Source organism: Tamandua tetradactyla, chromosome X, assembly GCF_023851605.1.
Source record: "Tamandua tetradactyla isolate mTamTet1 chromosome X, mTamTet1.pri, whole genome shotgun sequence".
Lineage (NCBI taxonomy): Eukaryota > Metazoa > Chordata > Mammalia > Pilosa > Myrmecophagidae > Tamandua > Tamandua tetradactyla.
Genome location: NC_135353.1, coordinates 116,621,597 through 116,645,874, shown reverse-complemented (window position 1 = coordinate 116,645,874; position 24,278 = coordinate 116,621,597). Strand labels below are relative to the sequence as shown.

The 24,278-nt window shown below is 42.0% G+C and overlaps 1 long non-coding RNA gene across 3 annotated transcripts in view; it reads left to right on the top strand.

Annotated features, from left to right (window-relative positions):
- Positions 1–4,909: 4,909 nt before the first annotated feature.
- The window catches only part of LOC143670863 (uncharacterized), a 64,860-nt gene continuing 45,491 nt past the window's right edge, over positions 4,910–24,278 (top strand). For all 3 annotated transcript variants that reach the window (XR_013169464.1, XR_013169465.1, XR_013169463.1), the window contains exons 1-2: positions 4,910–5,930; positions 13,827–14,143. This is a non-coding gene — a long non-coding RNA (uncharacterized LOC143670863). The remainder of the gene's footprint in view (positions 5,931–13,826; positions 14,144–24,278) is intronic.

The window sequence follows — 24,278 nt, the reverse complement described above, 5'->3', positions numbered from 1 at the left end:
CCAAAACACCTGAGTAAGAAAAGGTCAGACCCCGGAAAGAAGAGCTCAGAGACTTCACAGCTTGGACACAGAACACCGAAAATTTCACAGAGCTCAGACTTTAAAACCCACAATTCAAACACCTCAAAACTCATCAATAGGATGGGAGACACATACATAGCTCAGAATCCTGATTCTCAAATCCAGGCATCCCTCATTCCCCAAGTTTTTAGCCACCTCTCTGCTTACAGTGCTCCTGACTGAAACCAGCCCTCCCCGACCTCTCCCCACAGCTTCGGGAAGGTCCCCTCCCGGGGGACCCCAGGAGATAGACGAGCCAGGACCGCAGGGGTCGCCCGCGCGCAGGCGCAGAACCGGCTACTCCTGGGTCCGCCCCGCCCATCCAGGCCGGGTCCCGCAGAGGGCGGAGGGCCCGCCTGAGGTCGTTGCCATGGCTCTGGGGCCGCGGGGAGGGGGGCTTGCAATTGGGCGTTGCGGGGGGGGCAGATAGGCCAAGGCCAGTGGATTGTCTGGTTCTTGCTTTCCCGGCTGCGCTTCTTTAGCCAAGATCACGAAGCTTGTGGGCAGAAAACCGTTGGAAAATGTTGCTCTTCATTCGGCAACGTCCGCTTTCCGTTTCTGTGGCCGCTAGATGGCGCTAGTGCTCCGTAGAGGGCACCCGCCTCGTTCCTGCCCCTCCTTTTCTGCTCAAAAAAACACTGCAGAGCCATTTCAGGAAACAGAAACCAGTTCCCGCTGGTTCTAAGCCTAGCACCCGGCCCGCTCCTGCTAAGGGGGTGGATCCCTCACTGCCAGGAATGAAACTCCATTTGGCATTTCCTCCTGGGGCACACTGCCTGGGTCTCTTGTATTTCTGCTTCTCTGCTAGGTCTTGTCATTCTCTTTCCCCAAGTCTGTGCTGGAGTATTCTGGACCCTAAGCAATATATTGTTTCAGCCTAGAAGACATTTAATGTCACTGTAAACAATTTGGAAAACCGAAAGTATAATAAAGAAACCTAATCTTATCCACTATACTATCACCCAGGCGCATGACCATTAATAATCTTTTGTGACATGTTTCCTGGGAGATTTTTCATTTATAAAGTACATTTTAAACCTAATGTGTTCATATTGCATAGTGACTTCAATTTCCCTCTTTTCAAAAGCACTTTTACCAGCATAAAAGGACCCCTGCGATAACAATTATAAAACAGTGACAAACATTTTTATTCATTTTTCTTCATAAAGCACGCATAGTCCAGCAATGTTAATAATTGATTATAACTCAGATGAACGCAGAAATGACCCCTCCCACCTCCTGTCTCAAAGGTTAACATCACACTGTAACCTTCCTAAGGAAAAGACCTGTGCTTGCTTTGTTTTCCTTTTGCTCACTGATGTTCTTGTCAATAGCAGAACACTTAGCGTATTTTCAATATATATTTGCTTCATAAATGAGCATGTATCTCCTTCCTCTCAGGTGTCTTTCTTTGTAGGTATAACCTATCTTTTCATACTACTAGGATCGCACTATATAAACATTTTCGTAAATGGCTTTACCATTTATTTCCATTTAGCACATTGTCGTGATAAAGCGATTCTTCTCATTTGTTGCACATGTCAGTATTTCATTCCTTTTATTGCCAAATAATCTTCCATTATATGTGGTTACCACCATTTCTTTACCCATTATAATGCTGACCAAGACCCTTCAATTCCCTTTAGGTTGTCTAAACTTCACGCAGGCTTCTCAGGTAATCCTGAAACCTGACCCTCACCTCACCAGGATCTTAAGCTGTCCAGGCACCTGAGAGGCACCTAACTAGGTAATTCCTGATCTCCCTCTTTCTCTTTCTTGGCCTTTCTTACAAGGTACAGGTGACACAATCACAGCAAAAGGAGAAAAATTCCAAACCAAATGGCCAAATTGCAATGTAAGTCACTCAACCAAACCCCCTTAACATTATCTAAGGACTTTTGCACTAGCCCACCACTGCTGTTAAAAATTCTGCTGTCCTTTGTGTGGGGGAAGTTGAGTTCTTATCTCTCTTCCCTGCTGCAGTAGTCCAGGAATAAAGTCACCCTTGCTTGTGTGATACCGTCCCGTGCAACTTTTAGTTTGACAGGGTGGAAGGCCCTACGGTTTGTTTCAGATTTTTGTTCAGTGTGATTGGAGCTGTTGTTAACTATTCTTGTGTTGGGTTTTGTGTGGACATGACTTTTAATGTCTCTAGGATAAGTACCCAGCTGCGTATTTGCTGGATCATAAAGTAAGTATATGCTGACTTTATAGGAAACTGACAAACCATTTTCCACAAGGACGTTCCATTCTCCAATCCCACCAATTATGTGTAATAGTTGCTGTTGGTCACATTTCTCTCTCTCTCTCTTTTTTAATTGCATATGTTTGTCCAAATGATACAACACCATTTGTTGACAAGACATCTTTTCTCCATTGAATCACCTTTGCCCATTTGTCACAAATCAATTGTTCAAATGTGTGGGCCTATTTCTAGGCTCTTTTGCACTCCACATTATAACATTATCTTATTACTTCAGGTTTATTAGTAAATCTTGAAATCAGGGTTTTTAATTTCTCCAATTTTATTCTTGTTCTGAAAGTGGAAAGGTGGGTATTACACTGGTATATAAGGTTCTAAACAAAGCATGACAGAAAGGGCCTCTAAGGTAACAGAAATATGAGCAGAGAGATTTCCTCTATCTACTCATTTACAATACATACTTTCCAATAAACATGTTCACGGTATAAAAATACCTCCACTGTATTAAGAATTACTGATTATATATGTAGAATGGAATGATATCTTATTGTTTTGTTTGTTGTTAATTTTTTAAATTAATAATAAAAAAAATACCTCCACTGTATGGACTGGGTAGCACATGTCATCAGCACTAGTACAATAAACGTGTCCTGAGCGCCTGCTGGGGTCCAGGCTCCAGAATCCAGGGTTGGTGACATGGTGCACATAGAACGTTTCATGTAGGAAAACAGTCAGCAAACAGCTCACACATATGAAACAAGAAGGAGGAACGCCAATACCAGGGTGACCCGGCAGGAGCAGCTTGTGACGTAAAAGAGAGATCTGTATCCAGGGGGGTCAGGAGCGACTTCTAACAAGGGGCTGTATAATATTATGCAATATTATTACCATCATATGCAGACGAGTATCAGAGAGGGTAAGCAACCAACTCAGGGTCACACGGCTGGGTATTGTTTGTGACCATTTTCCATTTAGATGTGTTCTCATACAAAGGTCTCTGCACTATTTATTGGACCACTCTCTCCCTCTTAATGTCACTTGTTTTGATACAGTATGCACCCTTGGCTTCCTTACCCGTCGCTGTCCTTGCCACTGAAATCCTTATAACTTGGAAAATGCACTACAGATTTTTGTTGAATCACATCAGGCGTTTTTCTGTTTTGTTTTGTTTTGTTTTTTTGCATGGGCAGGCACAGGGAAGCGAACCGGTGTCTATAGCATGGCAGGTGAGAATTCTGCCACTCAGCCACCATCACACCGCCCACATCAGGCCTTCATATTATAAGAGCACATTTTTCCTTGTATGCACCTTAACCACACCCATTTTCTTGAGTTTCTATTGCACCCACAATGAGAATGGATGACTATGCTCTCCTCTGCTGGCTTGTCTATATCACCCGAATCTTAAATAAATTTGAAACCTGATCAATATACAACTAAGAACAGGAAAACTTTTACTGTACCTTCAGGAGAAAACTACTCATAAAACATTGTACCAAATGCCAAGACTTTGTCAGACACCACCCCTTTGATAGGGAATTGTGAAATTCTGCTAGTTACCATATGGAACTCCTTTTTGTTTCTTTCTCTCCATTGCTGGTGCTGACTCAGCAAAGGAAGGTCATTTCCTATTCCTTCTTGACAAAACCAACAAACAAAAGAATTCTGAAACACACGTGTACAATTATAAGCCAGCACACTTCCTGCCCACAAATAGGGGACTGTATATATAGAGAAATTGCATCGGGAATGTACATGGAAATCACGGAGTAAATCTTAAAACCAAATTCCTGGTCACAGAGTTCTACTTTCCAAAATCTGCCCTACTATCTGCAAACTAGAGGAGCGAAGACACCATCCTTCTCTAAATATGTTACCCTAACCCTTGTATTTGACAACACCATCTAAATAACTGAATACCCACGAGGAAGAGGTGGAAACGAAACGACGCAGTGTTAAGGAGTAATACTACCACCTCAGTGTCACCAGATGAACCAAATTCCTCAGATACATATAGCAGTAACTGTTCTATTTCTTTCTCCTGAGAAAAAGCACTCACAAAAACAAACAGCCACCAAGTGCAAAGTACAGGAGCGCGCATACTTCGTTTATCTTAATCCCTAACACAACGGAGTGTTCCCGGGGTTCACCATTGGCTGGCTACTTAAGAGTTACAATATAATCTCAGAAACTAGCCAATCACAAAGTGAGTTTCCTACCTTTTCCGATCGTAATTATTTATTTAGTTTTTGACCAATCACAGATTAGAGTGTGTTGAATCCTTCATTTGCATATCCGACTGCCTTATATAGAGGGGACCAATCAAGAAAGCGTCATATTGACCAATCACTGGCTAGGGAAAGTCGAATCCTTCATTTGCATATATGACTCCCTTATATAAAGAGGACCAATCACAGATTAGGATATGTTGAATCTTTCATTTGCATATCTGACTGCCCTTATATACAGGGGACTAATCAATTAAGCTTCAAACTTGACCAATTATAGGTTAGATTATGTTGAATCCTTTAATTGCATAACTGGCTGCCCTTATTAGAGGAGACCAATCAAGTAAGCTTCATATCCTAAGCAGTTGTCATGTTCTAGTAAACATAATTCGTCATTAATATATGCTGACAGGAATGTGGGCCAGCTTAAGCGGTCGAGACTTAAGTTACTTCCTTATATAAGTGGTAGGAGTCCTAAGTGGTAGGAGTCCATCGACCCTTACAGAACCTCTGAAGCTCTTGAACGCTGATTCTAACGCAGTTTTCTCTCTAGTGCTTAAACAATGCGCGTAGGAAGTTTCAATATCGTATTTCTCCACTAAGAAACATCCATCCCCAAATGGAAAAAGATAATATTTCATACACACATTTTAAAATTTGGATGAAATGTACAGTGCGTGAAGAGATCTCAAAAATATTAAACAATAAAAGGACCACTGAGAGGAGCAGTCCTCCGGAGCGCCTAGAGAAGCTACAGCCGGCAAGGGTCACAGTGCCGGCGCTGGGTGTGACGTCACAAGGACGCGACCCGTTAGAGAAACTGAGTCTTAAATTCCCGCCTTGGTCGCCAAGTAGGGCAGTGCCTTCCGGTACACGCAGCTTTTGTCTGTGTGTGTGTGTGTGTGTGTGTGTGTGTGTGTGTGTGTGTGTGTGTGTGTGTGTGTGTGTGAGAGACCTTCCGGTACACGCAGCTTTTGTGTGTGTGTGTGTGTGTGTGTGTGTGTGAGACCTTCCGGTACACGCAGCTTTTGTGTGTGTGTGTGTGTGTGTGTGTGTGTGTGTGACCTTCCGGTACACGCAGCTTTTGTGTGTGTGTGTGTGTGTGAGAGAGAGACCTTCTGGTACACGCAGCTTTTGTGTGTGTGTGTGTGTGTGTGAGAGAGAGAGAGACCTTCCGGTACACGCAGCTTTTGTGTGTGTGTGTGTGTGTGTGTGAGAGAGACCTTCCGGTACACGCAGCTTTTGTGTGTGTGTGCGTGTGTGTGTGTGTGAGAGAGAGACGGGTTGTGCGAACCCGCGGAGTAAAGCTCTGCTCCCTGGAGAGAAGGGGCTGTGAGGTGGGTCCTCCGGACAAAGTCCCTTGGCGGCCCCAGGGCGCTCTTCCCCAGGAGCGTGTTGATGGTGGAGGAAGGTTCCCGGAACCCGGAGGAAGTTTCCCGGTCAGTGGGGGGGCACGGGGGGGCTTTATAGAGAAGGGTCGTGGGTGCGGGGCTCAAGGCATTGAAAGGAGGGGCTTCTGTGACAGGTTCATTATGCTATTTCTGTTATAGCGTGCACAGAAGGGAAGAAATACCTACTCTTAGATTTTTAAAATGTATGGTGGTAATATGCAACACATATCTCCCCTTTTTAATCAGTTTTAAGTATACATGTATTGGTGTTAGTTACTTGCGCAATGATGTGCTAACATCACCGCCATAAACTGCAAAAATTTTCCATCACCTCAAGTAGAAATTTTGTACTCCCTAAGCACCACCTTGCCACTCCCCAACCTACCACCCATCCCTACACGCCCACCCCAACAACCTGTAATATTTTCTCAATGAATTTGCGTATTCCAGTTTATTTATAAAACTGGGATCATACAGTATTAGGTCTTTTGTGTCTGGCTTGTTTTGCTCAGCATGATGTCTTCATGGTTCATCCCTGTTGTAGTATATATCAGACCTTCATTCCTTTTCACGACTGAATAATGTCCCATTATGTGTATGCCACATTGTCTTTATCCACACATTGCTTCAGTCTTTTGGCTGTTTTGAATACTGCTGTTATGAACATTGGTATACATATACCTTCCTTAGTCCCTGCTTTCAATTTCTTGGGGCATATACTTGGAAGTGGGTTTACTAGGTCATTTGGTAATTCTACCATTAACTTTGTGAGGAAGCGCCAGTTTTCAACAGTGGCTACATCATTCTGCTATTCGATAATGTTTATTTCTATTTTTTATTTTTTTTGCATAGGCGAGTGCATACACAATACATGTACATACACTGAACCAGTAGGGATGTTGATTTTATTCAGGATATTGCAATCGGGAGACCACTATGGGTACAGAGATCAGAGTGTCGCGACAGGATGGTTTTGCCTTATACTTCCATAGGGGGGACTGGGTAAGGTACAGGTGTGGGCAGTACAGTTTTGGTTGGTTTTGCAATCCTGGGCAGTCTTATTTAAGGAGCTGAACAGGAATTGTTTATGTGTCTAGGTAGTTTCTTGGGTACAAACTTCTAAGGTGAGCTGATTATTCTTGAGCTAGAATGGGGAGTTGGCTTGTCGCAGGTAAACTAGTGTTCACGAGGTTTGCTTGTCATAAGGGGCGTTAGGTCAAGTGCTCGCTTAGCATGCGAGAGGTAGCAGGATCAATGCCTGTGTTCTCTGTTTTGTTTTGTTTTTTTTAAGCAACAATTGACAGCTGAAGGTCAAGATGGGTTTTCTTTTCTTGTTTTTCTTAGTATCTTGTATTTATTATTTTCATGGTTAAAGGAATTAATTTTTTTTTAAGTTTTAAAATTTTTAAATTTTTAAAATTTTTTTAAATACAAAAAAATCATATAAACGGAAACATTCCTATTTTGATCATTCCGTTCTACATAGAATATTTATTTTTTGGTAAGATCATCATATAGCTGTGCATTTAATCACTAAATTGCCTTTGCTTTATTTTTGTGAAAAATAACATATATACAATAAAACAATAAATTTCAAAGCACATCTCAACAATTAATTGTAGAACAGATTTTAGAGTTTGATATGGGTTATAATTCCACAATTTTAGATTTTTCTTCTAGCAGCTCTAAGATACTGGAGACATCGATATAATGTTTCAGCAATCATATTCATATGTTAAACCCTACCTTCTCTGTATAACTATTAATTGGAGTGTTAATTATTAATTTGGCTTATTAAATTGGATGTCTTAACATCTGGTACAGTATGCAGGGTTTCCTGGGTGGTAAAGTTTAATACTTCCATAATTTTTCTCCCTTCCCTCAAGGGACTTTGTGAATACTTTTTTTATTATCTGCTTAATATACTCTGAGATGTATCCAGGCATTACATTAAGTCATACAAGATTAAAGCTCTCATTCTTATTCTGGGCTTGCTGTGTTTGGATTGTTTAAATGATCTAACCAGACAGGTTGCATTAGATTATGTGCTACGGAAAATTTAGGTTCTAGACAGAATAAAACTTTCTTCCTTTGATGTCAAAGAGTAGGTGAAGTTCTCAAATACAGACAATGTCTTCCTTACCCGTCCATTCTGAATTACCTTAATCCCAACCCAAATGGCTGCGTTCTTAGCTCTAGATACCAGGTTATGCATTTTTAAAACAGCCCCTTAATAAGAAATAACAATTACCCCTGCAGACTAAATGTGCCTGCTGTAAGAGCTTATAGTCTAGGCCCCAGTTTTCTTGTGTTTTCTAAATGAAATCATACATTTGCTCTTTTCTTTCTGGCTTATTTTACCTCACCAAATGTCCCACTCGTTCATTCACATCGCTGCATGCCTCCCAGCTTCGTTCTTTTTTGTAACAGCACCGAGTTTGATCATATACATTTACACCATCATTTGCCAGTCTACTTTTCAGTCAGTGCACCCTTCAGCCACATCCATCTACTGGGTCTCATGTATAATGTCTAAAATCAACACTCTCGATTTTAGATCATTTCATTGTTCCCAGGCAAAAGATAGCCAGAAAACACACCGTCACCAAATAGAAAATCCAAACCTCCCCCTACCTCTTGTCCCTCCACCTATTATGTACCCCTGGTATGGCTGCCATACTGTTGATGTTTTCCTGTTAAACATAGCCCATAGCATGCAATGTAGTTTTTCCTCCATACCCCGAAATTATATACTCTTTGTTCAAGATTCATACCTGTGCAGTAGTTAATACAAGAACTTATTTATATTTGTAGTGTTAATTGCCAAAAGAAGGAAACAAACCAAATGCCCATCAACAGATGAGTGGACTAACAAAATGTGGAATATACATACGACGAAATATTATGCAGCATTCAGACAAAATGATATCCTGAAGTACATGACAAGATGGATGAGCCTTGAGGACATAATGCTGAGTGAAATAAGCCAGACACAAAAGGATAGATACTGTATGATTCCAGTTTTATGACCATGGTAAAGGTAAAATCAGAGGCTTATAATACAGAATATAGAGAACTCAGAGATAACATAGAAGCTAGAGATGGGTCAACTGTTAGGTAATGAGGTTGAATAGATAGACGTGAAAGCGGTTCTCTAGTGTGTCTATAAGTAGTATTACCATATTGAAGGTGAACATGATTGAAAGGAAATATATAGACCTATGTGTCCCACTGATTAACACTAGAAATATAAATTAGATCTTTCAAGAACTACCTCAAAGGTATGATTCGTGTACAAAGAGTGTTTAAGTCCAGGGTACAGGGGAAAACTGCTATTGCATACTATGGGCTATGTTTAAAAAGGAAAACATCAGCACCATTACAGCAACAGCAGAAGTAAATAATGGGGGGAGGAACAAGAGTTAAGAGGAGGTTTAGATTTTCTATTTGGTGAGGGTGTGATTATTGGTTATCTTTCTCTTGGGAACCATGAAATTATCTAAAATTGAGTGTTGCTGGACTGTGGACTTTGGGCATTATACATGATGCCCAATGAATGCAGGTGCCTGAAGGATGCACTGACTGAGAAGTAGATTGACGAACGATGGTGGATACATATGATCGAATATTGTGCTGCTACAGAAGGGAACAAAGTCGTGAGGTATGCAACGATGTGAATGAACATGTGGGACATTTGGTGAGACAAAATAAGTCAGAAATAAAAGAGCAATTATTGTATGGTCTCCATTAGAAAATGCTTATAAGAAAACAGGATCTAGATTGTAAGCTCTTATAGCAGACACATTTAGTCCAGAATGGTAATTATTATTTCTGGATTTTGGGAGGCTATTGTGTGTGTGTGTGTGTATAAACCTGGTATTTAGAGATAAGAATGAAGCCAATCAGGTCGGAGTTAAAGTAATTCAGAACACAAGGGTAAGGAAGACATTGTCTATATTTTAGAACCACACATACTCTGTGAGACCAAAGAAGGAAAGGTTTATTGTGTCTGGAAACTAAATTTTCTGTAGCACATAATCTCAACCTATCTGTATAGCTCATTTCAACAACTGAAACACAAGCAGCCCAGAATAAGAAAGAGGGCCTTTAAACCTATATAGCTCAATGTAATGCCTGGATACATCCTAGAATTTATTAAGCAGATAATCAAAAAGTATTGGCAAAGTCCCTTGAGGGATGGTAGAAAAAATAAGAAACTGTTAAACATTATCATCAGGGAATCCTCTGATACTGTGTCAAACTTTAGGGACACCCAAATCAATAGGCAATACCCTTGATCTTGAGGCTTACTCTTGTGAAGCTTATGAAGGTAGCGAAGAAGCTTAGCCTACCTATAGGTATGCCTAAGAGTTACTTCTGGAGGACCTGTTTGGCTGCTCAAATGTGGGCTCACTCTCTCTAAGCCCAACTCTGCAAGTGAAATCATTGCCCACCCCCTACATGAGACATGATGTCCAGGGGTGAAAGTTTTCTTGGCGGCGTGGGAGATGACTCTCAGGGATGAGTCCAGACCTGGCACCATGGGATCAATAATTCCATCCTGACCAAAAGGGGGAAAAGAAGTGTAACTAATAAATTATCAGTGGCAGAGAAAGTTCAAAAACAGTTGAGAGGCTACACTGGAGGTGCTTTTACGCAAGCTGCAGTTAGACCTTGCTACCTATCATAACCTGCCAACCCCCAACCAGGACCATTCCAGCCAATCCTAAAGAACACCTAGGGCAATTTATAAGGCTTCCAGGCACTAGAGTAACTTGCCAGAAACCTACAACCTCCAGATGGATCCCTGGTCCAGATAAACCCTGAAACCTAACCCAGCCTCTCCAGAACATCAGATACTTCCATCTCCCTACCCCATATTAGTGACAGACCTTTCCAATATCAAAAATTTAGAATTGCTGTAGCCCAGACAACCCCGGTGAGAGGTATGGAAAGATCAAGGGTGATGGTGGGGTTATACATAGAAGATAGGACTTAACAAATGAATATGAATGCTCAATTGTTAAATTGATATCTCTCTTAGTCTCCAGTATTTTAGAGCAGCTAGAGGTAAAAACCTAAAATTGTGAAATTATTACCCATGTCAAAGTCTCAAATATGTTCTACAACTAATTGTGCTGTGCTTGGAAATTTATAGCTTTTTTGTATATATGTTATTGTTCCTAAAAAAAGAAGGAAAAAAAGCTGATTGTGACGATAAAAAAGTATTTAAGCCCGCTAGCCTCCTATATTCTGGAGCAGCTAGAAGGAAAAATATGAGAGGATCGAATGGTAGCCCATGACAAACTCGCATCTATCCTGTAACCACTTTTTGAAGAGTGCTTTGAAAACTATTGCTTTTTTATTTCTTTGCCTTGTATATATGTTATACTATTCAATAAAAAAAGTTAAAAAAAAAGTATCTGTGGCAGAGAGAGTTCAAATAGAGTTGAGAGGCTACTCTGGAGATTTTTCTTACGCAAGCTTCAGTTAGACCCTGGTACCTATTATAACCTGCCAAACCACAACCAGGACCATATCAGCCAACGCTAAAGATCACCTAGGGCAATCTGTAAGATTTGAAAAGGGTTCCATGCACTAGTGTAACTTTCCAGAAACCCACAATCTCCAGATGGGTACCTGGTCCAGATAACATGAAAAAATTGGAATGGCCATAGCCCAAACACCCCTAAAGAGAGGGATGGAAAGATCAAAGGTGATGGTGGAGTTATACAGAGAAGATGGGATTTAACAAATGAATATGATTGTTGGACCATTAAATTGATAACTCTTAGTTTCCAGTGTCTTAGAGCAGCTAGAAAGTAAAAAACCTAAAATTGTGGAATTGCAACCTATACCAACCTTTGAAATCTGTTCTACAACTAATTGTTGTGCTGTGCTTTGAAATTTATTGCTTTTTTTGATGTCATGTCTCACAAAAACGAAAAATAGTTGATTGTCATGATAAAAAATATATATATTCCTTCTTGTCTCCTATATTCTGGAGCAGCTAGAAGGAAAAATCTGAGAGGATGGTATGGTAAGCCCATGACAAACTCTGGGATCTGTCTTATAACTACTTGTTGAAGAGTGCTTTGAAAACTATTGCTTTTTTATTTCTTTGTTTTGTATGCATGTTATATATACAATAAAAAAGTTAAAACAAAACTATGACAAGTGGCTGCCATTTCCTGCCTCTACACCAATTCACTGTCCACTAAACCCTCGCAGCAGTCCTTGGAGAGCTTGAGGACACCATCTCTGGAAATTAATGTAGCCCCTAGGGGCTCAAATCCACAGCTATGGGATGACTCCCCACACCCCAAGGCCGTCTACCAACTTCAGGTGCCTTTCAACCACAGAAAACTAGCCTCCCATAGTTAGGCCAAGCCCAGGCCCCCAGGCTCAGGCCTGGACTTCCTTTGGCAGGGAGGGTGGTGGGTGTTAAGGGCTGGGGCATAGATGGAGGCCTTCCCTTGGACGACACTTTGGGTAGCTCAGGCCAGATGCTGCAGCCCCCTGAGTCTCGACCCCCAGCAGCTTTAGCCAACACCTCTCCAGACTCCTGGAGTCCAAGGCTGTCCAGGCGTGCTGAGAACCTCTTCAGGGCTGGGAGGAGAGCTCCAGACCCATCCAGACCAGTGAGGAAGCTGCACCCAGAGCCCATTGCTGTCAGAGCAAAAGGAGGACACCAGCTGGGAAGGCAAACCTTATCCCCAGTCCTAAAGGAGTCTGAAGTCAAGGGTTTTAGAACATCCCAGCCTGTTGCTGTGGGTCTGTGTGCGTGTGGGTATTAATAGAATGCATGATTCTTATTAACGATATGTAGGCTTTTTTTAAAAAAAGAGTGGTTAGCAAGTATTATCCTAGTGATAAAGGATATAGTTCTTTGGGAGTAAGCCATTTACCAGAACACTGAATGGTAGGAGAGATTTCATAACCATGGTTCTTTTTAGATCTCAGGTGAAATTCAACATTGTTGACAGTCTTTCATGCCTGGCCAAGCAAGCATATTGTTAAGGAGGGAGGTTACCCTTTATATATATATATATATCTAGAAAATGTCTGAGGCATTTTTATTAAACTACTGCAGAGGAGATGACAAGAGGCTAGATTTAACAACTACAGACTGCCCAGAGGATTTTTATAGTGTGAAAGATGAAATAACTAATATTTAGTGGAATAAAATTTGGAAAAACGCATTGAATTAATTTTAAATTTATCTACGAACTTGATTAATAGCTAAATTTTATGAGCAACAGGCATCTCTAAAACTAAAAATTTTTCACATTTCCCACAATTAAGGCAGGATTCACAAATCCTTGATAGCCTTATAAACTAGAAATCTTCCTTATTCATCTTACAGCTACATGGAATGTTGATATGATTCCATCATAGTTTATTCAACCATGTATCTTCTGTACTTGGCATTCAAACGTTTTGCAATTGCATATAATGCTGAAATGTATTTCTTTATTATTGGTCTATATGTTCAGGATAAATTCCTAGAAGGCAGATAGTAGGAGAAAGAGGAAATGTGTATATATTTGTGTTAGATGTTGCTAAATTCCCGTATTTAGAATTTGCAGCGTTTTGCATTATCACCAGCAATATAAAAGCGTGTCTCTTTCCCAACAGAATCACCATTGTCCAGGTTTGAATTTTTCCAATCTGATGGTTGAACAATCGTTTCTCCTTATAGTCTCTTTTTCTTTTTTCACTTAAGAAAAAATTTTTGTTGAGAACTTGTGGGTTTATAAAACTCTCATACGTATAATATAGGATTCCCATATTCCTTCAACACTTCCATTAGTGTGGAAAATGTTTCAATTGATTATCACACTTTTTTAGTGTCTACTATTTTTTTAACAATAGTTACGTGTGTTGCAATTGATGAACGATTTTTAAAGTAATACTATAATTGTTTTCCACACTTTTCCTTAGGCTGTTTCCGTCTATTGGCAATCGTGAATAATGCTACTCTCTCTTGGCCTTTCCTACAAGTTACAAGTTGCCCGTATTGAGGCTGCTCCCAAACCCTGAGTAGCCCCGACTTTCCTGGGCTGGAGCTGGACGGAATTAATGAACACGACGTCAAATGTTAGGTATTGACGGTTCCCAGAGCTACAGCTTCTCCTCTGCCCAAGATCGCCCCTCGGAAGCGAAGGGTTAAGAACACCGAGAGGAGCAGTCCTCCGGAATGCCTAGAGAAGCTACACCCCAGCAAGGACACAATGCGGGCGCTGGGCGTGACGTCACAGGTACGTGACCTGTTAGAGAAATTGAGTCCTAAGTTCCCGCCTTCGTTGCCAGGTGAGGCAGGGGGTTGGGTGCAGAGGGCTTTGTGTGTGAGAGACGGGTTGGGTTGTGCGAACACGCGGAATAAAGCTCTGCTCCGTGGAGAGAAGGGGCTGAGATGGGTCCTCCTGGCAAAGTCCCTTGGCGGCCCCAGGGCGCTCCTCCCCAGGAGCGTGTTGATGGTGCAGGAAGGTTCCCGGAGCCCAGAGGAAGAGTTTCCGGGTCAGTGGGGGCTTCCTAGAGAAGGGTCGTGGGTGCGGGGCTCAAGGCATTGAAAGGAGGGGCTTCTGTGACTGGCTTATTATGCTGTTTGTGTTATAGCGTGTACCGATGAGGAGAATTAGCCATGTGATTAAACAAAAATTTTTATAGTCATATATTCAGCATATTCCCATTTCAACCACTTACATGTATGCTATTTATTGGTCGTAATCACATACCAGGTGTTGTGCTGACATCACCACTATCCATTGCCAAAACCTTCCATTACCGCAAACATAATCTCTGTACGCACTAAGCATTAACTTGCTACTCACCAACCTACTACCCATACCCCCACCTCAGGCCCTGGTAACCTAAATTTTCTGTCTATGAATTTGTTTATTCCAGTGTGTTCATAAAAGTGGGATCATATAGTATGAATGAATGAAACCGAAGTTAGTCATCTTTCCAAATTATAATCATCCCCATATTACAGATGAGGCTGCTAAGGCACAGTTCCCCAAAGTCATACACGTAGAAAGTGATAGAGTCCTACAGGCAACCAATACTAAATGTGTCCAAAACTGAGCTCACCACCCCCGCTTCGCACACACCTGCACCTCCTCTAGTGGTCCCTAACCCAGCTGCTTTGGCCACAGATCTTTAAAACTATTCCTGATTCCTCCCTCTATCTCACGCCCCCCTCCCCCCATCAACAAGCCTAATTCCTAAGTATTTCTAATAAGATATTTGAGCTGATTTCTCTTCCTCACACAGTCGGTTCTCTAGTCCAGGTCACCCTCATCTCTCTCCTGGACAACTAAGACTTCACAGCTGGTCCTGCTACCACCAGTCTTGACCCGTTCTCCCCCACCCCCGCCCCATTCTCCATCCCACTGCCTGAGGGACCTTTCTTAAATCCTCATCCAGTTGGTCATGTCACTCCTCCAAATTGCAGGGGCTGCCTGCTGCTCTTAGGGTAACATCCATCAAGCCCTGCTCACCCCAAAGCACCTCATCTGGAGCAGGCCCCTCCTGTCCCACCCCACACTCTATGTTCCAGCCAATTTAAAGCCCCTGTGTTCCTCAGAGGTCCTTGCTCTCTCTCATTTCCACAACTTCATGCAGCTGTTCGCTCTGTCTGGTGCAATCCTCCCCTTTCACCTGCCTCACTCCTTACCTTCAGCTCTCAGGTTAAGTAGAACAATTTCCATTTAACTAAGGAATCCTAATGAAGGATTAGGGATGAAAAAACCCAGCTATCAGTGTTGAAATTATTACTGACTGGAACATGCATGGAGGAGATTCAGTAAAAATTCTCGAATATATTGATGTTTTATTCAGGTTGAGAATGAGCTAGGAGAAAATGTAATTTGAGAGAAGGCTGTTTCTGAGAAGAATTTCCTTTCTCTTTTAAGTTACAGACAAGGAGGGAGATTTCAAACAGTTGAGAGGTTATCCTAGAGGCTATTTTTATACATTATACAGATATCCCTTTTAGTTTATGGTGCATTGGAGTGGCTGGAGGGAAATACCTGAAACCGTTGAGTTGTTTTCCAGTAGTCTTGATTCTTGAAGACGGCTGTATAAAAATATAGCTTTTACAATGTGAATATGTGATTGTGAAAACCTTGTGTCTAATGCTCCTTTTATCCAGAGTATAGATAATTAGTAAAAATATATATGGATAAAAATAAATAATAAGGGGGATAAGGGGTAAAACGAATTGGGTAGATTGATATACTAGTAGACAATGAGAGGAAGGTGTAAGGGGTATGGGATGTATGAGTTTTTTCTTTTTTCTTTTTATTACTTTTCTGGAGTGATGCAAATGTTCTAAAAATGATCATATTGATGAATACACAAATATGTGATGATATTGTGAGCTACTGACTGTACACGATGTATGGACTGTATATATGTGAAGATCTGACAATAAAAATATTTTTTAAAAAATGCAGCAAGAACCTCACACACTTTCACTGCACCACTGCTGCACTTGAATATGAAGTTTGGAATAGTAAAAGCAATTTTGGTACATGAGGGGATCCAGGTTTTGGACAAGCTTCGCCAGTAGATTACTAGGACTTGGTCTGCTCTGCCTGTGGACTGTTTTTTAAGGTGAAAATTATTCATTAGAAGTCAAAGAATAGTCCAAATGTTCTATTATGAGCAGATACTCACTGAGCCGTCCTCCCTCTGCACGTGGGTTGATTTCTGGTCCTTGTGAGTCATCAGGGACAGAATCAGCTTCCTGCCCACTGTATGGGACTGTGGTGGCTTGAAGCCATTATGGACCCCAGAAAGGCCATGTTCTTTCAATCCATTCCTGTGGGTGGAAACCTAACGTCAGTGGGATCTTTTGATTAGGTCATTTCAATGGAGATGTGACCCATTTCATACAGAGTGGGGTTTTTTTTCTCTCAGTATTTTTTTTTTGGTTTATTTTGTATTATCAAACCAAAACAACATACAAATATGAAAATTCTTACCATACAAACATTCCATGTATGGTGTATAATCAATGGCTCACAATATCACAACATAGTAGTATATATTACCATGATCATTTTTTAGAACATCTGCATCACTCCAAAAAAAGAAATAAAAAGAAAAAACTCACACATACCATACTCCTTACCCCTCCCTATCATTGACCACTAGTATTTCCATCTACTCAATAGATTTTAACCTATGTTCCCCTATTTTTTTCTATACCCCTTACCACTCCCTTTCATTGTTCACAAGTATTTCAAACTACTCAATTTATTTTAAAATTTGTTCCCCTTATTATTTATTTATTTATTTATTTTTAATTTATTTATTAATTAAAAAATAAGAAACAAAATAAAACATACATAATCAGTAATTCACAATATCATCACCTAGTTGCATATTCATCATTTCTTAGAACATTTGCATTAATTCAGAAAAAGAAACAAAAAGACAATAGAAAAAGAAATGAAACGAACACAGGAAAGAAAAAAAAAATTATACCTACCATGCCCCTTACCCCTCGCTTTCATTGATCACTAGCATTTCAAACTAAATTTATTTTAACATTTGTTCCCCCTATTATTTATTTTTATTCCATATGTTCTACTCCTCTGTTGACAAGGTAGATAAAAGGAGCATCAGACACAAGGTTTTCACAATCACACAGTCACATTGTGAAAACTATATCATTACACAATCATCTTCAAGAAACATGGCTACTGGAACACAGCTCTACATTTTCAGGCAGTTCCCTCCAGCCTCTCCATTACATCTTGAATAACAAGATGATATCTACTTGATGCATAAGAATAACCTCCAGGATAACCTCTCGACTCTGTTTGGAATCTCTCAGCCATTGACACTTTGTCTCATTTCCCTCTTCCCCCTTTTGGTCAAGAAGATTTTCTCAATCCCTTGAAATGAGTCCCAGCTCATCCTAGGATTTCTGTCCCCGGTTGCCAGGGAGGTCCACACCCCTGGGAGTCATGTCCCACTTAGACAGGGGGAGGACAGTGAGTTTGCTTGTTGTATTGGCTATAGACAGAGGCCACATCTGAGCAACAAAAGAGATTCTTTGGGGGTGACTCTTAGACCCAATTTTAAGTAACCTTAGTCTATCCTTTGTGGGGATAAGTTCCATATGAACATCCCCAAGATTGAGGGCTCGACCTATTGATTTGGTTGTCCCCACTACTTGTGAGAATATCAGGAATTCTCCACATGGGGAAGTTGAATTTTCCCCCTTTCTTGCCATCCCCCCAAGGGGGCTTTGCAAATACTTATTATTATTTTTTCTCATGGGCAGGCACGGGGAATCAAACCCGGGTCTCTGGCATGACAAGTGAGAACTCTGCCTGCTGAGCCACCGTGGCCCTGCAAATATTTTTTTATTCACTGTTCAGATCACTCTGGACCTTTTTAATTCGCTGTTCAGATCACTCTAGACAAACCTACAAAATCTCATACCCTACTCAAGGTTCCATGTACTTATGGTGTTCAATTAAGCTGTCCATGTCAGTTGTATTAGGAAATGTACTAATCAAAATATAAATTTTGTACCAAATAAACATTTTTTTCTTTAGTCTCACACAAAAGTTAAGGTTTTAAAATATGAATGTCCATCTATTTTCAGCAACGTACAATACTGACATTCCTTTGTTCTTCCTCATGCAAAAACATTTTTTAGTTTGTACATTTAGTCACTATCATTGTATACTCTCGGCATTCGTAGATTTTATCATCTCAGTCTTTAGTGTCTATCCTTCCTTCTGGTTTCATTTGTGCCCCCAGCCCTCCTCCCTCTATCATTCTAACATTCAGAGTACTTCATTCAGAGTACTAACATTATCGTGCTACAATTAGGCAGTATTGTGCTATCCATTTCTGAATTTTTACAGTCAGTCCTGTTGCACAATCTGTATCCCTTCAGCTCTAATTACCCAAAATCTACTCTATTTCTATCTTTTGATGGCCTCTGTTCTTAACTGAAATTCTCCAAGTTCATTCATTAATGTTCATATCAGTGAGACCATACAGTATTTGTCCTTTTGTTTCTGGCTAATATCACTCAGCATAATGTCCTCAAGGCCCATCCATGTTGTTATATGCTTTATGACTTTATTTTGTCTTACAGCTGTGTAATATTCCATCGTATGTATAGACCACAGCTTGTTAAGCTACTCGTCTGTTGATGGACATTTGAGCTATTTCCATCTCTTGGCAATTGTAAATAATGTTACTATAAACATTGGTGTGCAAATGTCCATTTGTGTCTTTGCCCTCATGTCCTCAGACTGGGTTTTGATCCGCTTGCAGTTGTCCTTTATGAAAGGACAAAATCCGTGCAGAAGCAAAGAGATGAAATTAAGAGAAATCATAGAGAAAAACCCAGGGGAGGTAAGAAAGGTCCCACAGAGAATCAGAGAGGAAGCCACTGAAACCAGAAGCTGAGCAATGAAACCCAGGAGTGAAGGACCAGCATACTCTGGCCATGTGCCTTCCCACATGACAGAGGTGTCCCAGATGTGAGCAACCTGTCTTCAGAGTCCAGGTATCATCTTGTTGATGCCTTGAGTTGGACATTTTCATGGCCTGAAAACTGTAAATTTTAAGTTAATAAATCCCCACTGTAAAAGCCAACGTGTAGTTTCCCGGTGCCTGCCCAAGCGAGGAAAAAAAAAAAAGCCTATGCATAAAGAGAAAGGCCACATCTGAGTACCAAAGAGGTTCTCTGGGGGGTCACTGTTAGGCCTAACTTTAAGTAGGCTTGGCCTGTCCGTTGCAGGAATAAGTTTCATAGGGGCGAACCCCAAGATCAAGGGGTTCTATTGATTTGGTTGTCTCCACTGCTTGTAAGAATATCAGAAATTCTCCAAATGATGACGTTGAATATTTCCTCCTTTCTCCCCAGTGCCCCAAAGGGGACCTTGCAAATAATTCTTTATTCACTGCCCAAATTACTCTGAGATATATCGGGGCATCATATTAACCTGGCAGACCAACAAAGATTCACACCCTATTCAAGATTCCATGTATTTATGGTGTTCAACTAGATTTAAAGCCTCTTATTTTAACCCCTCTCAGCATGGCACACTTAAGTAAGAAATTAAGTGTGCGCCTTGGACTTGTGAACAACAAAAACAAATGATGGAAATGGTACCAATTCCGCCACCATTGCATCATACCCCCATCCTTGGCTTGAGGGGAGACTCCTAGTGAATTTAGCCTGCTTCTCCACACACTGATGTTTGGCTAACACAGGGCAAAGTGTGAATGACTCTTCTAGGACTCTAGTTATTATCACAGGAAAGAGAGACCCATTGTAGGACAGAAACATGCACCCGCCCTCATCCTGGTGTCTAGACCAGCAGCCTTAAAACACGGTGCACTCAGACCCCAACCCTTCATTTCCAAAAGGAGCTTGAGATCACCTACATGCTCTCAATAGTGCAGTAGTCAGGATTTAGTAAGAGACCTGCAAAGAGGCTCCTCATGTCAGGTGGTACAGAAGTCTTGCACAACAAGGGCTTCACAGTGTTTCCATTTGAATACTTTAGACACTTAAATAGTAAAAATCCACATCAGTCCAATCTTGACCAAGAGGGGAGGAGGTGTATTCTTGCCTGATACTGTGCTTGGGGAGGAAACAGAGCCAAGTTGGAGCCAGAAATAAAACCTACATAAATTCCTGGTTTGTGGTTACTGAGCTGAAGGCACAGAGGGTAGCATTACGGGTGGCGTTCCCCCTGTTTGCAGAGCAGACCCCTCTCAGAGCCCCTGGAAGGAATGCAGGATGCCACCTGGTGAGACAGGGCCCTGGTCTGGAGCAGACAGGATGGAGCCCCGGCTCTCCTTTCATCTGGAGTCACGGTCTGCCTGTCTGCTGACATCCTCTCTTCCCTCTGGGCCCCTGGACTCCAGGGAGACCCGCCTGTTACCAGGGCTGATGGCACTGAGCTCCTGCACCCTGGAGCACCCGGCCGTGGAGAGAAATCTTCTCCTGCCCACACAGAGCAGCCGGTTCTTTGAAGCAGCCCTGATGCTGGAGGGAAAATCCCACCAGGCACTACAGCAAATGTTCCCAGGCAGTGCAGGGAAGCAGATGGGCTGTCACATACTCTGACGGTGGGAGTCTGACCCCTAAGGCTAGACTTTCGGCCTCGGTCCTGGGGACTCACACTGCCGTCACCGTTGCCCATACTGCTAACTTCTCATTACAGCAACTGTGATTGAGGTGAAGTCATGTAAGGAAACAGTTGCCCAGGAAATCACTATGGCATCGACTATTAAATTTCACCACAGCTGGGGATTTGGTTGTCCAACCACCAACTACAGATGAAGTGAAAATCGCAGAATCTTTCTTCCCTCAGTTTGGGAGGTGGGAGGATGAATGCTGATGGAGGATGTTCGCATCTTTGCCCCCTTCCCAGCATTGCATCTGTCTCTTTGCAAAAACTGGAGATGCAACGGCCATGAACGTTTTAGCGGTGTGACCAGCTCCGATCTGTCGCCAGGTTCTACTCCCCAGGCCTCCTGGCTGGGGTTACACCCACTGGTGGCGATAGGTCACAGCTGACACCCTTTTCTCATGCCCTGATGCCCTTAGAGTGCATATTTAGGGGATGAGCAGGGAAATGGCCTATCTCCTCCTTTAAGAAAACTACAAATCAAGTTTCTAAAACAGAGAGAAACTCAAAATAGCACCTGGATTTTTAATCCTTCCTCTTAATGTTCTCTCTTCTGGCAAAAAACAAAATGTATACAGATTAACAGAGAAGTAGGGATCATTTGATACTCACTTCGCTGGCTGGCAGTAACTGCCCTTTTGGACAGCACACCAGCTCCATGGGAGAGCAGATTTCACTAAGATGTGGGAGAAAGCTTCAGGCCCCACATCTTTCTGTGGTGTCAGACCCTCAGAAGAAGGATGGGGTAGAATCACCTGATGGAGTCTGGGGGGGGGGGTGACAAAGCTATGCCAGGTACCTCACAGAGAAGCTGCTGCACAGCAGAGGCCTGTGCTCTTACCTTCAGACAGACCATCTCCCAATGAGTTGGTGGCAGAGAGAATCCAGGGGTCTCTCTCCAATGTCTGGGCCCAATGAAGATGTTCCAGCCCAAATGACAATGAATGACATTTAGACTGACAACTCTCGATTTTCCTGGGAAACTGGACAGGAAGACACTGACTCTTGCCATCCCAGAGGGGCGTCCCAGAGAAGGAAAGGCTTCCTGGCCTGAACTAGCTGGACCCATGTGGTGGGATTTACTCAACCCTCCAGGGACTAGCGTTAAGAGTCAGCCTTGCCTCTTACAATGAAGATGCCCAATATGGCTGACCTGCCCTGCAGAGAGAATAGGGTACATTGAGGCCTCCTGTGCACCATGTGGGTGGCTGGGACTGTCCTGGACAGAAAAGCAAAAGCCACCAATCTGACCTGAGACCCCTGGCCTGTGGTTAGCATGGGGTTCAGGTGACAGCCTACTCAGAGACTCTGCAGGGACCTCTGCCTCCCACCAGGCCCCAGGCACCCAGTCTACACACTGAATTCTTAATGGCAGTTCATGTACTTTTTTTTTCGTAAAGGCAGACTTGGTCTCGCAGTCCCATTCAGTACTCACAGCCAAAGGCGGCAAGGCTGTCTACAGGGTGGAGACGAACGTGTAGCTGTGGCTGCGGTAAGGACAGCGCGTTGCCCCAGCGTGCCTTTGGCTTTGGCCCACACATCTCACCTGCAAGGGCGTTGATACTTTGCAGATTGAAGAACACATGAACATGATAGAGGGTTGCTTTGCATCAAACAGAGGTCACATTGGAAATAGCCCTTAATAAGGAGGGCATAGGTCCTGCTCTGTTGAAGGTGTCCAGAAAAACCTGCCCCAGATTTGTAGAGAAACTTATCATCAGTTTTCGACATGTGATCCGAGTGGGTGCAAGGAAAATGGAATACTGAGTAAAGTTAAACACCTGCCTTTCTTCTAACTAGGTTGTAATTTTTCAGAAAAGGAACAACATTTTTTTCTCCCTCTGAATCCTTGCCTCAGGATACAAAATGTGCTATGTAAGTTCTCAGATAATGGGTTTCTTAGCGTAGGAGACAAGACTTCATAGTTTCTTAAACCCAATGTGCAATTCTATCAAATCATATATGTCTACCATATTTCTACTTTCCAACTGGAACATTCTTGGGTCCACACGTTGCCTCTTGCTGGAGATGGCATTCACCTGGTCACTTATTTTCTCCAAGCCTTGAATTCTGTTTTCCCAGCCTGTGTGATTGCTGGAGAGGGCTGAGATTCAGGGAGTGCATCTTCTATTGTCCTTCTGACTCAGACCAGTTCCATAAAACTTGAGAATTCAAAGGTCAGACCCCAGAAAGAATAGCTCAGCAACCTCACAACTAGGACAACACAGAACAATTCAGAGCTCAGACTTTGAAGCCCACAATTCAAACACCTCAAAACTCAATGGGAAAACCCTAGAATGAGCTGAGAATTAACGAGGGATTGAGAGAACCTTATCGACAAAAGGGGGAAGAGTGAAATGAGACCAAGTGTCAATGGATGAGAGATTCCAAACAGAGTCGAGAGGTTATCCTGGACGTTATTCTTACGCATTAAGTAGATATCACCTTGTTGTTCAAGATGTAGTGGAGAGGCTGGAGGGAATTGCCTGAAAATGTAGTGCTGTGTTCCAGTAGCCATGTTTCTTGATGATGATTGAACAATGATATAGCTTTCACAATGAGACTCTGTGAATGTGAAAACGTTATGTCTGATGCTCCTTTTAGCAACTATATCAACAGAAGAGTAGAACATATGGAATAAAAATAAATAATAGGGGGAACAAATGTTAAATTTAGTTTGAAATGCTAGTGGTCAATGAAAGCGAGGGGTAAGGGGTATGGTATGTATAATCTTTTTTTCCCTGTTATCGTTTTATTTCTTTTTCTGTTTTTTAATTTCTTTTTCTAAATTGATGCAAATGTTCTAAGAAATGATGAATATTCAACTATGTGATGATATTAAGAATTACTGATTGTATATGTAGAATGGAATGATATCTTAATGTTTTATTAATTTTTTTTAATTAATAAAAAAAACTCAATGGGGAGAGAGACACAAACACTGCTCAGACTCCTCAGATTCTCAAATTCAGGCACCCCTCATTCCCCAAGTTTTTAGCCACCTCTCTGCTTACAATGCTCCTGACTGAAACCAGCCCTCCCACCCATGCTCAGGGTCCCAGACCTTCCATCTCAAGGGCTTTGTCCTGCCATTGTCCTCTCTCCTGAATCATCAATTAGTCACTGTACATACGAAGAGCCCATAAGAAAAAGGGGAGATAAAACCCACGCCTTTCTCATGTGCCTCTGCAGCTCCTGCACATTTATCTGTTAC